Source organism: Apodemus sylvaticus, chromosome 16, assembly GCF_947179515.1.
Source record: "Apodemus sylvaticus chromosome 16, mApoSyl1.1, whole genome shotgun sequence".
In the NCBI taxonomy this organism is placed as follows: domain Eukaryota; kingdom Metazoa; phylum Chordata; class Mammalia; order Rodentia; family Muridae; genus Apodemus; species Apodemus sylvaticus.
In genome coordinates, this window is record NC_067487.1 from 43,102,174 (window position 1) to 43,114,609 (window position 12,436).

The 12,436-nt window shown below is 41.6% G+C and overlaps 1 pseudogene; it reads right to left on the bottom strand.

Moving 5' to 3' along the window:
• Nucleotides 1–252: 252 nt before the first annotated feature.
• On the bottom strand, nt 253–522 carry LOC127666653 (protein transport protein Sec61 subunit gamma-like; annotated as a pseudogene).
• Nucleotides 523–12,436: the final 11,914 nt, after the last annotated feature.

Genomic DNA, 12,436 nt, shown 5'->3' on the forward strand with positions numbered 1-12,436 from the left:
TTCATGTTGTATGGAAAACTGCTCTTCACCCTTCTACCCAGTGCAGGCCTGTCAATTCTTTAAAGGGAAAATGGCTTCTTTTATGTATAGTCTTTGCAGTGCCTACAGCAGTACTGAGCACATCATAATCAGTGACTTGTGGAAATCATAACCAAAGCCTTTTTTAATTTTGAAATTTACTTTAATTTAGAAATAGAAAACCTCATAGGAAAGAGGAATGAAACAAAAACCACAATGCATGCAGGGAACGTTTTACTTCATGAGGTTGTCACCCCCTCCTTGGTTCACTCGTCCCATGATGAGAAAGGACTCGCCACCCACAATAATGTTATTTATAGGGATGTGGATCAGTTTCGTGAAGAAGCCTATGAATTCCACGATAGCAAATCCTATAGCTGTGGCCATGGCGATCTTCTGGAATTCTTTTCTGTGGGGTTTGGTGCATCTTTTAACCAGCTGAATTGAGTCCTTTACAGATGCCGACTTGGCTGGACAAACTGCATTACCTGATCCATGTTTGTGGGATGGTTTGAGAGGGTGATAAGCAAAGCTTTTAAATCACATTACTACCATCCCCATGACTGGGATGAAATGTACAAAATATATCTTAGTTATGTCTATTGAACCTCAAGAGATGCTCACGGTCCTACAGAAGCAACAGTGTCAATATTTCAGTACACTTTCATTGTAAAAATGCCTGGGTGTGGTCAATAAAAGGAAGTGAGAAGAAGACTCTAGTTCACAATTCCCCTCTATTTCTGTCTTTCAAGATTATAAAACTAGGGTTGGAAGTAGAGAAGAGACTAGGGAAGAAACAGGGGAGAAAGTCTTGTCTCTCAACTAGGTTATTATCTAACTCCAAGAAAGCACGGTAGCTTCAAATCATGATCTCTCTAAAGCTCTGAACTGACATTTCCAGTTGTGAATTCCCAGGATGCCTAAGGCTTTGCTTTGGTAAGAGAAAGCACTGGCCGTTGATCAGAGCTCCCGCTCGTTAGATACTGCTTCGTGTTTGCAATAGGAAACTTACCAAACTCCACTCCACTGTAGTATTAAGAAAAACTGAAAAGAAAAGAATACATACGTTCTAATTTATGATCTTTATGCAATGGTCCTAAAACATTTCACCACGAATTCCTAGATTTTGCCAAACTCACTGTATAGTTGGAGTTCATTTCTTTGAGATCACACTTTTAAAATCAGCCAAACCAAAGGCCCTTAAGTTCCTGGCTGTTAATAACTATCATTTGGACTGAGAGGCTTCCAGCCTAAGTTCACTCCTGAGGATAGTGGTTGCCTCTCTGAAACACATCATTACATTAATAATGTAATATTAGTCTAGTCTGTGTGTGCAATTGTAGAGACAGAGATACAAAAGGAATCAGACCTCTGAGCAAATTGATACAATTACAAAACAGAAAAGTTAGATTGATAGATAAATTTCATGAGATTTAGATTAAGAGCAAAAAAAAAATTAGGTAATGCTAATTCTTATTATATCAGGTCACTTCAGTCATTTCTTCCTACAACCAGCTTTAAAGAATAAGTTTAGAAATTGTGAATTCAAACTGTGTTTTCATTTAGTTGTTCAAGTCAGAATGATGACATAGAGCATAGACATCAAGGTGCTACCTTCTCAAAACCAGGATAGAAACTAAAGCTTTGGGGCTGAGGATTTGGCTTGTTGTTGTTGTTGCTGTTGTTGTTGTTGTTGATGATGATGATGATGATGATGATGTTGATGTTGTTGTTGTTGGTGGTGGTGGTGGTGGTTTTATGTTGGTGGGGATGGTGTGTGTGTGTGTGTGTGGTTTTATGTTGGTGGGGATAGGGATGGGGATGGGGATGGGGATGGGGATGGGGATGGCAGTTTGGTTGGTTGATTTTTCGTTTGGCAAGACAAGGTTTCTCTGTGCAGCCCGGGCAGTCCTGGAACTTGCTCTGTCAACTAGGCTGACCTCAAACTCACAAAGATCATCCTGTCTCTGCATCTTGTTGGGATTAAAAGTGCGTGCAGCCACCATCCCTCATGATATTTGTTTTCTTAATTGTAACATCACCTACATAAGTAAATTTGTGTCGTTTCTGCCACATCTTTCTGCTCTTTCATAGCACTGGAAAACTGGAGACAATGACGCTAGCAAGGCAGAAGGAAATAAGTCAGCATCCTCATTCCTCTCAAGAAACAGAAACCAACAAGAATACACATACACTGCAGTAAGTTCTAGATACAGGTAAGATGTCGCGGCACGTTGCACAAGGCCAGAAAACAAGAATGGCCACATGAAATTGTTACCAAGAGAAACTACACTTTATCTACCATTTTCTAAAACTGGCATAGCTCAGGACCAAGAGAAGTTGCCTGGTCCCTGACTTCTAGGGGCAGGGAGTGAATCTGTGACCAGGCTCTAAGCTTATCAGTTTGTCTTGAGTAGCTGGGTTCAGAGGCACCTCTGACCAGGTCGGAAGGGAATTGCGATTATCCAGATGCCTAGAGCAGAAGCAGCAAAGAACGGGAAGTGGGCGTCACCAAACCTTTGAGGTTGGGAAAAAAATGAGCCGCACTGAGCCTCTCCACACACCCAATGAAAGGCAAGGATTACCACAAGTCTCCAACGCCCTATCTTTCTTTAGGACCCTGCTAAACGAACTGACATACTCAAACACCAGAGGGCGCAAGAGATCACTGGCTCCAAGAAAAGAAGCCTAAGGAAATACGCTTAGGACAGCTGGAAAGAACTTGATTGGTCAGACTGATCAATGAGGGTCGTGTTATTAATCTTCTGGGTGGGTTCCATTGCCGGGAGTAGATGATTCGCTCTTAAAGTGCTGGCACTCTCGGGTTACCTTTGAACAAGCAAGGCCTTGGGGCTGCACTGGCTTTCAGCTCCAACCCCTGAAGCTAGGGGCCATTGCTCCAGACCTACAGGCGCTCAGTTTGGCAATGCATTGCTCTGCGTCTTAATCACCAACGGTCCCCGTGTTTGCCAGCCATTGTAATTCTTGGCAGCGAATGGCAACAGCAAACACTGGCTACTCTTAATATTATAGCGCGGAAATGAGCTTCAGGTTCTGAAACCTTCACTCCGCCATCATTAAATGCCACAGCTCTTGAGCAGCTAGTGACAAGCTCTGGGACCTGAATTGCTGTGTCTGAGACCTTTCCCCTTAAGGTTTTACAGCTCTCTGCAGTGCTTCCAGAGAGTGGTGCTTGCAGTTTCTCTCCCCTGGTTCTTCACCACTTTCTGTGTTTATTCATTCTTGGTTTCTACCTCTCTCGCCTTCTCTCAACTGTCACCGTTCCCTACTGTCTCTGGTTTCTTGCTTTCCATCCTCTCTGCCCATCCCCTCTTACCCCTCATCACTGTCTGATGCCCCAACACTGCCGGGGTGGCTTCCACCATCCTGACCTCCCACCACAAACTCAGCCCACCTGAGTGTACTCCGTTAACAGGAGCAAAGGAAGCTAAATGGCCATTTATTGGGGGTGGGGCGTGGGCAGGGGGTGGAGAAATGGTTATAGTGAGAATGTTTGGACCAGATATGCAAATGAAGAACTAAGTTTGCACTAATCATGACAGAATCCCCTATGAAAAGGAAGATGGTGTGTGCTTCCCTGGCAAGCTTTCTGCTGGTGAAACAAAGAAACGCTGCACTTCCGGTCTCTCTCTCACACACACACACAAAATGGCGGCAGCATTGTTTGGGTGTTTGTTATAACTGGTGATGGCAAAAACTCTGGGATAAGCTTTTTAGAGCAGCTGTGGCCAAGATAATCCCATCTAGGGCAAGATTTGGGCTTTAACAACAAACAACTGTGGTTATAATATAGTTTCCTCATCGCATGCACAGAGTGCACCAAGCGTTAGAGGGCATAAGGGCAATTGGATGTACGGCCTGATGCATAATCTTGCTCGTGGAAACTGAAGCACCAAAGAAGGACCTAATAGCAGTTAATGGGGGAGTCAAATCACCCAGTCGCCAAGGCCTTAGCCGGCTTAGAAGAAATGTACACATTAAAAACGGATTTGTCAGGACACCATTACCGGTTCCTTAGCAGCATTTAACAACGCTTAACTCCTGCCCAGTGCCACAGGATGGGGGAGGGGGAGGGGTCCCTCTAATCTATCCCCGTTTATCTTTGTGCAAGCCAATCTATGGATAATTCCTTTAAGCAGTAGTTGTTTCTTCAAATGTGTAGGGAAAAAAAAAAAACAATTGTTAAGAAACAGCGAGAATTGGAAAAGCGTGACAGAACTGAGGGAACGGAATGAGCTTAGCTAAGCCTTAAAAAGTCTAAGGAGTCCTGCCCAGGAAATCAAACTACTCATCTTTAAAGAGGCTGCTAAGTTGCAATAGAACGAAAACCAGTAAATGAATTGCGTGAGTAAAATGAGTGTATCAACCAAAAGATAAAATTTATTTCAAAACAAAAATAAAACTAACAAAAAAATTCAACACCCATGCTCAGGAACAGACTTGATTAGAATCTTCTTCTCAGCGCCCTAGCAGATACTGGCAGGGGCCTGTCTGCCTCTGTCCCTACTCCCTGGGGACTCTGCAGACCCCTTTGTGTCCAGTGCCAAGACCCTGAGCCATTCTCTACATAGGAACCTACCCACTGGCCATCCCAGCCCGGGAATCAGGTAGGTTTTACTCTTCCTAATCTTCAATCTCCTGTCTGTCCTCCAATGCAAACCCCCTACTTCCATTGTCAGCCCTGTAGCAGAACATTTGCAGAGACCTTCTTCTAAACCCTATGACAGACTCAGATTTCTTCCTTCTAGTGGAACTTCTCAGTCCATCCCTTCTCATCCATCTCTATCCCCTTCTGTTCATCCCGCACACTTCGAATCACTTTCTTCCCAGGACACACACACCACACACACACACACACACACAGAGAGAGAGCCTCAACTGTCGGGGACTCAGTAACACCCCATACCAGGTAACCCGTAGCCAGGACACTTTCCCAAGATCTGAGAGGGCAACTGAAACCAAGGAACAGAACTTCTACTCAAAAAGACAAGACGATATAGAACACCTAGGTTCTAGGAAAAACCAACATTCCTAGCCACCACTGCAAAAACACCACCATTAATACTCAGAAAAAAAGCAACCCTAAGAATGTAGGCTTTGAAAACTTCAATGTCAATGTGGCAAAAGACCTCCAAATAGCTCTTATGAGTATGTTCAAGGCCCTTAATGAGAATAGGAAGTCTATGAAAACACAAACTATAGATTGAAATGATAGTAACAGTTCACAGCAGGAAAGTAGATAGTGCTCCCAAGGATAAAACTTAGTCTTCTCAAATGAAGTTCTCACTGGGAAGAAAGGCCACACTGACAGGCACCCTCATACCCACCAGTAGATGGCCAACACAAAACAAGCTCATCCGTGCTTTTAGAGGATTGTAATTTGGGGTGTGTGTGTGTGTGTGTTGTTTTGTTTTGTTTTATTTTTATTGAGTATCTTCTTCATTGACATTGCCAATGGTAAAACCTTTCCCAATTTCCCCCCTCCCAAAAGCCCCCCTCCCCAAAGATTCCCTACCCCTCCTCCCACCCCCTGCCTCCATGTATATGCCCCTCTACCCGACACACTCCTACCTCCCCCCCCCATCCGTTTCCCTTTGTTGGAGCCTCTATTGAGCCTTTACCTGACCAAAGACCACTCCTCCCACTGATGGCCAATAAGGCATTCCTTTGCCACATTTTTGGCTGGAACCATGTGTACCCCTTGGTTGATGATTCTCTCCCAAGATGGGAGTCTTGGGGTGTCTGGGTGTCTGAAGTCATTGTTCTTCCCATGGGGCTATAAAACCCTTCAGCTCCTCTGAACCACCCTCCAGATCTTCCATTGGGGACCCCAAGCTCAGTCCAATAGTTGGTTGCTAGTTTCTGGCTCTGTATTTGTAAGGCTCTGGCGGGGCCCCTCTGGAGACAACCATGGCATGCTCCTTTTGGTACACACTTCTTGTTGTAGTGTCAGGGTTTAGTGACTGTTTATAGGATGAATCCCCAGGTAGGGCAGTCACTGGGTGGCCTTTACTTCAGACTCTGCTCCACACATTGCCTCCCTTATTGCTCCTGTGAGTATTTTTATCTCATAATGCTTTGTATAGATTTTCGTAACCTTATAAGTCTTTTGCTCATATATTACGGTTCCCCCTTTTGTGTATTTATGGAATTTCTGCATCTGAGTCTGCATGTGTTTCTTGTGTTTTTTCTCGTGTGTGTTTTCTTTGGTTCTTTTCCCCACTTGTTTGTTTTATCCTATTCAGCTTTGTTTTTATCTTATTTTATTATTTTTTAGATGTCTGTTTTCTAATAAGAGAGACTAAGATGGATTTGTAGCGAGTCTGGAGATGGGGCGGACATGGGAGGATTTGTAGAAGGGGAAACTGTAATCGGAACACACTGTAGGAAAAAAAATCTACTTTCAATAAAAAAAGCATAAACCAACTAAATGAAATACATATAGAGACACTTGAATCTACATGTTCATACACATATATGACATATTTCTTTAATCCCAGAACTCAGGAAGCAGAGGCAGGGAAATCTCTTGAGTTTGAGACCAGCCTGGCTTACAGAGCAAGTTCTAGAACAGTCAGAGCAACACAGAGAAACCTTGCCTCAAATAAACAAAAATGTTAGCCTGACACTAGGAACAGTAGTCTACACCCATCAACCCAACTACCAAGGAGGCTGAGGCATGAGGACCAAATTCCAAGGCCTGCCTATCTTATAAAGTAAGTCCAAACCTAGCCTGGGCAACTCAGCAAGACTCTGCCCCAACCTGAAAATTGCTATAAAGACCTAGAAATATAGATCAGCAAGAAGAGTGGCTGTTGATCCTCAGCAAGGTCCCGGGTTCAGCTGTCAAGTCATAGACAAAATTTGTCAAAAAATATGGATAAATAAATAAATGAATGAATAAGGGACTAGAGAACTGGCTCAGCAGTTAAGAGCACTGACTGCTCTTCCAGAGGTCCTGAGTTCATTTCCCAGCAACCGCATGGTGGCTCACAACCATCTGTAAAGGGATCCATTGTCCTCTTCTACTATATCTGAAGAGTGACAGTGTCCTCACTCACATACCAAAATAATAAATCTTAAAAAATGAATAAATAAGAAAGAAACAAGAAAGTTATAAAGTCCTATGGGACCTCGTTCATTCTCAGAATATTCAAGAGGGATAAAAAAAGGGAGAAAACTCCACTTTAAAAACAAATAGCTAAGGAGATATTATCTAGCATTTAAAGCAGTTCTGGTTAGTTCTAATTTTTAAATCATGTCTTATCTATTTGTGTATGTGTGGGGCGCACGTGTAGAATTCAGAAGACAACCTGTGGGACTTGGTTATCTCCTTCCGGGACACGAGTCCTCGGTACTGAACCCAGGTGGTCAGGCTTCTTGGGAAACCCTTTACCTGCTGAGGCATTGCTGACCCATGACTGGTAGTTTTTCATTATTGACTAAACACAATGTAGAATTACCTGGGAATCAAGTCATGGTGAAAGATCTAGATTTAAGCTGGTATGAGGGCATGTTTATGGGGGGTTATCTTGATTACTTGCCTACTGTGGGTGGTACCATCCCCTAGGCAGGGTACCCTGAACTGTGTCATAGTGGGAAATGTTAACTGAGAACTCACATGCGTGCGCACGCTACACTCTGTTACTGATTATAGATGTAACAGGATCAACCTCTCAGTCTCCTGCGGCTGTGATTTTCCTGCTATGAGGTACTAGAATCTGGACCTTTGTGCTACAATAAGACCTTTCATCCTGAATTATTATCAGGGTTTTTTATCACAGTAACTTGAACAGAAAATAAGAAAAAAAGAGAGAGAGAGAAATTCTGGCATGCAGGAGCATGGGTGAATCAGGAGATTATCTGCTGAGTGAGATGGTGACAGAGGCCAAGTTCTGGGAATCCTGCATGATTCATTAATATGAAATATATAATATAAACAATTGCCCAGAAACAGAGCTGGAGGGGATGAGGTAAGAGATAAGAGATTGCAGTTCAAACAGAAGAAATCTTCAGTTTCATAAGACGGCTAAGTCATAGGGCCAGGGCATACAATATGCCCACACCTAACATACAGAGCCAGGACACACACTGTGCCCACAGCTAACATACAGAGCCAGGGCACACACTGTGCCCACTGAACACTGGGCTGTGTGCTTGAAATAACCTTACAGAAGGCAAGATTAAGCTTAAGTTCCTATCATCACAAAAATAATGAAAAAAATAAAAAAGACATTAACTTGGAGTTCTCACCACACAATCATGCTTAAACTGCATTCACTCTTTAGATGAAGGCTCTTTTTTCCAACATAGGAAACCCCAGACTATAATCAAGAGCAGAATTAGATTATAATTTGATAATTCTTTTCAGAATCTTGGGAATTTTTAAAGCATTGAAAAGATTTATTACACAGAACTTAAGTAATTTCTGTCATATTCACCATAGCATCATGACAGGGTCATCAAATAGATGTCTGTTCTTCTTTTAAACACATACTGCTAGATGCTGTGGGTACCCACACTGCTTCCTGTCTCTGCAAGCCACTGTGCATCCTGACTGGCTGTTCCCTATCTCGGGCTCCGTGCTGTACCCACCTAATGGCTGCAGATCATGTTTGGGAAGCAAGAATGGGTTAATGCAGTTATGACAGAGGAGTGGTGTGGATATGAATACTGTCCTATAGCTTTTTATGTGCAGATAGTTTCATAAATGTGCACAGCTTGAACTCAACCTTAAGAGTGCCTTTATTTCCAAAACAAAGTAAGACTTTTCTTCATTGCTAATTGTCTGTTGAAGCTATGGTAAAGTATGAGAATGAGCAACCTAGAGTATGTTCCTTCCCTTGTGAATGTAGTTACAATAACACAGAATAAAAATTCTGTGGCCCAGATTTATATAAATTATGAATAATGTATAGTTAAATTATGTATTATACATTATACACTATGTGTTATGTGTTATATGTTATTATATAATATATAGTAGAATATAGAATATAGAATTATATATTATATAATTATAAGTTATATAATTATATTATGAAATATAATATATAATCAATGATATATATTATATATAATCAATAGGGCAAATTTTTCAATGTGTTATTATTTAAATAGGAATAACAAACTTTTTCTTCTGCAAAGGGTGGCTGGTAAGACCTTATAAGTTATATTAGCTCAAAGCGCACAGCTAATCTTATATCTTGCTTTTTATCAATGGTTCTAGCTAACCTTTGAAGGTGATTTTCTGCCTGATCCAGAAGAAAGAAGCTAAAATATATACCACAATTTTCTAACCCAGTGCTAATCATCTAATGAGATGTGTGTATTACTACCCTGCTCTCCGTCATTGGGTTGCACATGCCATGGGTATATTACTCAGGTTTCTAATGAAACCCCTGAGATAACCTGGAGAGAAATGGTTTGTTTTTCCAGATAGTTTCAGACACTTTAGTCTGTGAGTAACTGGTCCTGCCACCTTGGGCCTGTGGTTAAACAATACAACATGTGCCAAGAAGTGTGTGATGGCTGGGAATGAAAGGGACAGATACAGAGAAAGGAATCCCAGCACTCCTTCAGGATATGGCTCTAATGAGAAGATCTCTCACAAAGCCCTGCCTCCAAGAATCTCCATCACTTCCCAAGAACCAGCCTAGTGAGGATTAAGCCCTTTAACACATAGGCCTTCGGGGGGAACATTTAAATCTTAAACTATGGCAATATACTGAACACAAGCTATTTGCATAGTCGCCTGTTTTTAAGACAGTTTATTTGTGGTCTACAGTCTTGAAAAGCTTTGGAGGAAGCACACTATTTCCTTTCTCTGAAACGAATGTCTGGGAAGAATATTTCTTGATCACCTAGTGTATTTGTTGTCTTAGGAACCAACACCTCCTTCCACCATGTCCGCTGTGTTCCTACCAGCAATGTATAAGAGGCGCAATTTCAGGGCACGCCACTCAGTATTCGATATCTCAGTACTATTTGCTCCTTTTTCTGTTGTGTATTTAGGTTCATTGTGATTAATTTGCTTTTCGAAGGGAAAGAAGGAAGATGCCAAGCTCATGGTGAGCCCAAGTGAAATCGCTTACATAGCTGTCTTGGAACCTAGCCAGATCAGGGGCCTAAGCTAAAGTTGGCCAAAATCACTGACCTAAAAGCTGATTTCCCAAACTCGTGTGACTTACCGGATACACTCTGCACAATACAGAGTATCCACTGTTTCTCTGCTCCTGTGGCTAGCAGAGTTACAGCTCACTGCTGGTGCTCACTCTAGGGTGAGCCTAGCACACCATGTCCAAGTAGCTGCAAAGAGAGCGAATCTAAAAGTAAGCTTTTAAATGAAGGTAACTAGTCTGAGCATCATTGTAAAACATAACAAGAAAACAATCTCGACTTCGGAGAGTTTAGCTCAGCGACATAGCACTTGTCTCCACATGTGAGGTTGTAAATATCAATTCACGTATACACCTTTTCTGCTATTTTTTTTTTTGTATGCTGCATGACGTCGATAGTCAGTCTTCATGGTCGCTGGAAGATTCCTTTCAGCTACCTATCTGTAAGGGTCATGTACACTCACCTGAGGAAACTGCACATGGGAGAGGCGCTCTTTGCCAAGGAGAGCACACCGATTGCTTGTCCAGTGACAAAGAGCGAACCCTGAAAACATACACACAAGTATCATATAGACTGAAATGACTATATTTAGGAAGATGTATGTATGTAATATACATGTATATACACACACATGCAATAATAGTAAAAGGGAAGTTATGGATTTGAAAGAGAGTGGGAAGGTTTTGGAGGTAGGAACGGGAATGCGGAAATGATATAATTATATTATAATCTCAAAAAATGTAAAAAGGAAAATAAGAGTTGTTTGTACTATTTCTTTATTGTCCTAAGGATTATAATCCTTAATAGGATCACCTATTTAGTTTTTGAGACATGTTTTTTTTCCTTTTCAGTCTTACTGGAAACTGACCAATTTTATTTATCTTTATTTTTTAAATGGATTTTTATGTCATTGATTTTCTGCATGGCCTGTGTTTTCAGCTTCGTTGATGTCTCCCCTTGTCTTCATTGTCTGCTTTCTTCTGCTGACTGAGACAGCCACGCATGATGTGGTCATGCCTGTAACAAGCTGGAAAAGGAAAACCAACTATGTTGGACTGTCTTATCCTTCTGTAGTTTCTTTACACTATGGTTGGTCTGAAACCTTTTTTCTTTGCCAACTAAATTTACAGTTACATATGTCTCTCACGATGTGACTATTGAGGAATACCACATGTTTTTATATAATTTCATTTAGTTTCTGTCAAATGTACTTTTTAAGTTTCCCTTTAAAATTTCTCCTTGGGTTATACCTTTGTGTGTGTGTGTGTGTGTGTTTGCAGTAGCTCAGGATAACCTCAACTTGTAGCAATACCCCTGACTTATACTCAGGAGCTGCTGGGACAGGCTGAGTCCCGAGAGCCAATCACTGATGTTCTACTTGTATCCTTGATGGAGGGATGGGTGTTGTGATTTTTTTTGACTGAAATTGTAGATCTGCCTTTCAGTTCTCTAAGTGACTGCTGAGGATCTGGTATGCTTTGCAACGTAGTCATTTGTCATGTGTTTACTCGGTGTGTCAATTTTACCCTTGCCTAATGTTCCTTTCTGTCTCTGGTCATCTCTCCCATATCCTTTCCCGATCTCTGTCAGCTAAGTCTTTCATGTGGCTGCTATTTCCAGGCCTTTGCTTGCTGCTTCTCAGAAGCAGACAGTTGGGTTCTTGAGTATCTGCAAATGTCTGTTATTGATATGGAAGTCTACTGAGATTTGTAGCCTCATTGACATTACTAAGGCCTGACACTGCTAGCTTGTTTCTTGGCTTCTGTTTCTTCTTGCTGTTACTGCTTTTCCTTGTAGTACAAGGGGTAACTAGAGCATCTTCTAAACTTTTCATTGATAATTTTGTGTGGCAATTTCATATGTGTACATTATATATTCTGATTACTGTCTCCCACACACCCTCTCTTATCTCACACTATACCGCAATCCCAAACACTAATAGTTACATTGTATCAGTAATGATTTACCACAGGCCTTAAGCAGCTGTCTTAGTGGGTGCTCTAAGGGTTATGTAGATTATTACACAATATCACATGGTTTAAATATACTCCTGTTGACATTTCACCAGCTGAAGTGAATTATGGGAACTCTGTCTTCTTTATGTCTTTTTTTTTTTTATTCCACTGTAGGAAATGCGGATGCCTTTATATTTCTATTACATTGACAAGCAGTGCAGTTCTGCAATTTGGGCTCTCCCAGTCCAGCACAACAGAAACATCAACACATTGGTTTTATCTGTGGCCACTGTTCCTGTCTTCTCTTGTTCTAAAATTCTTCA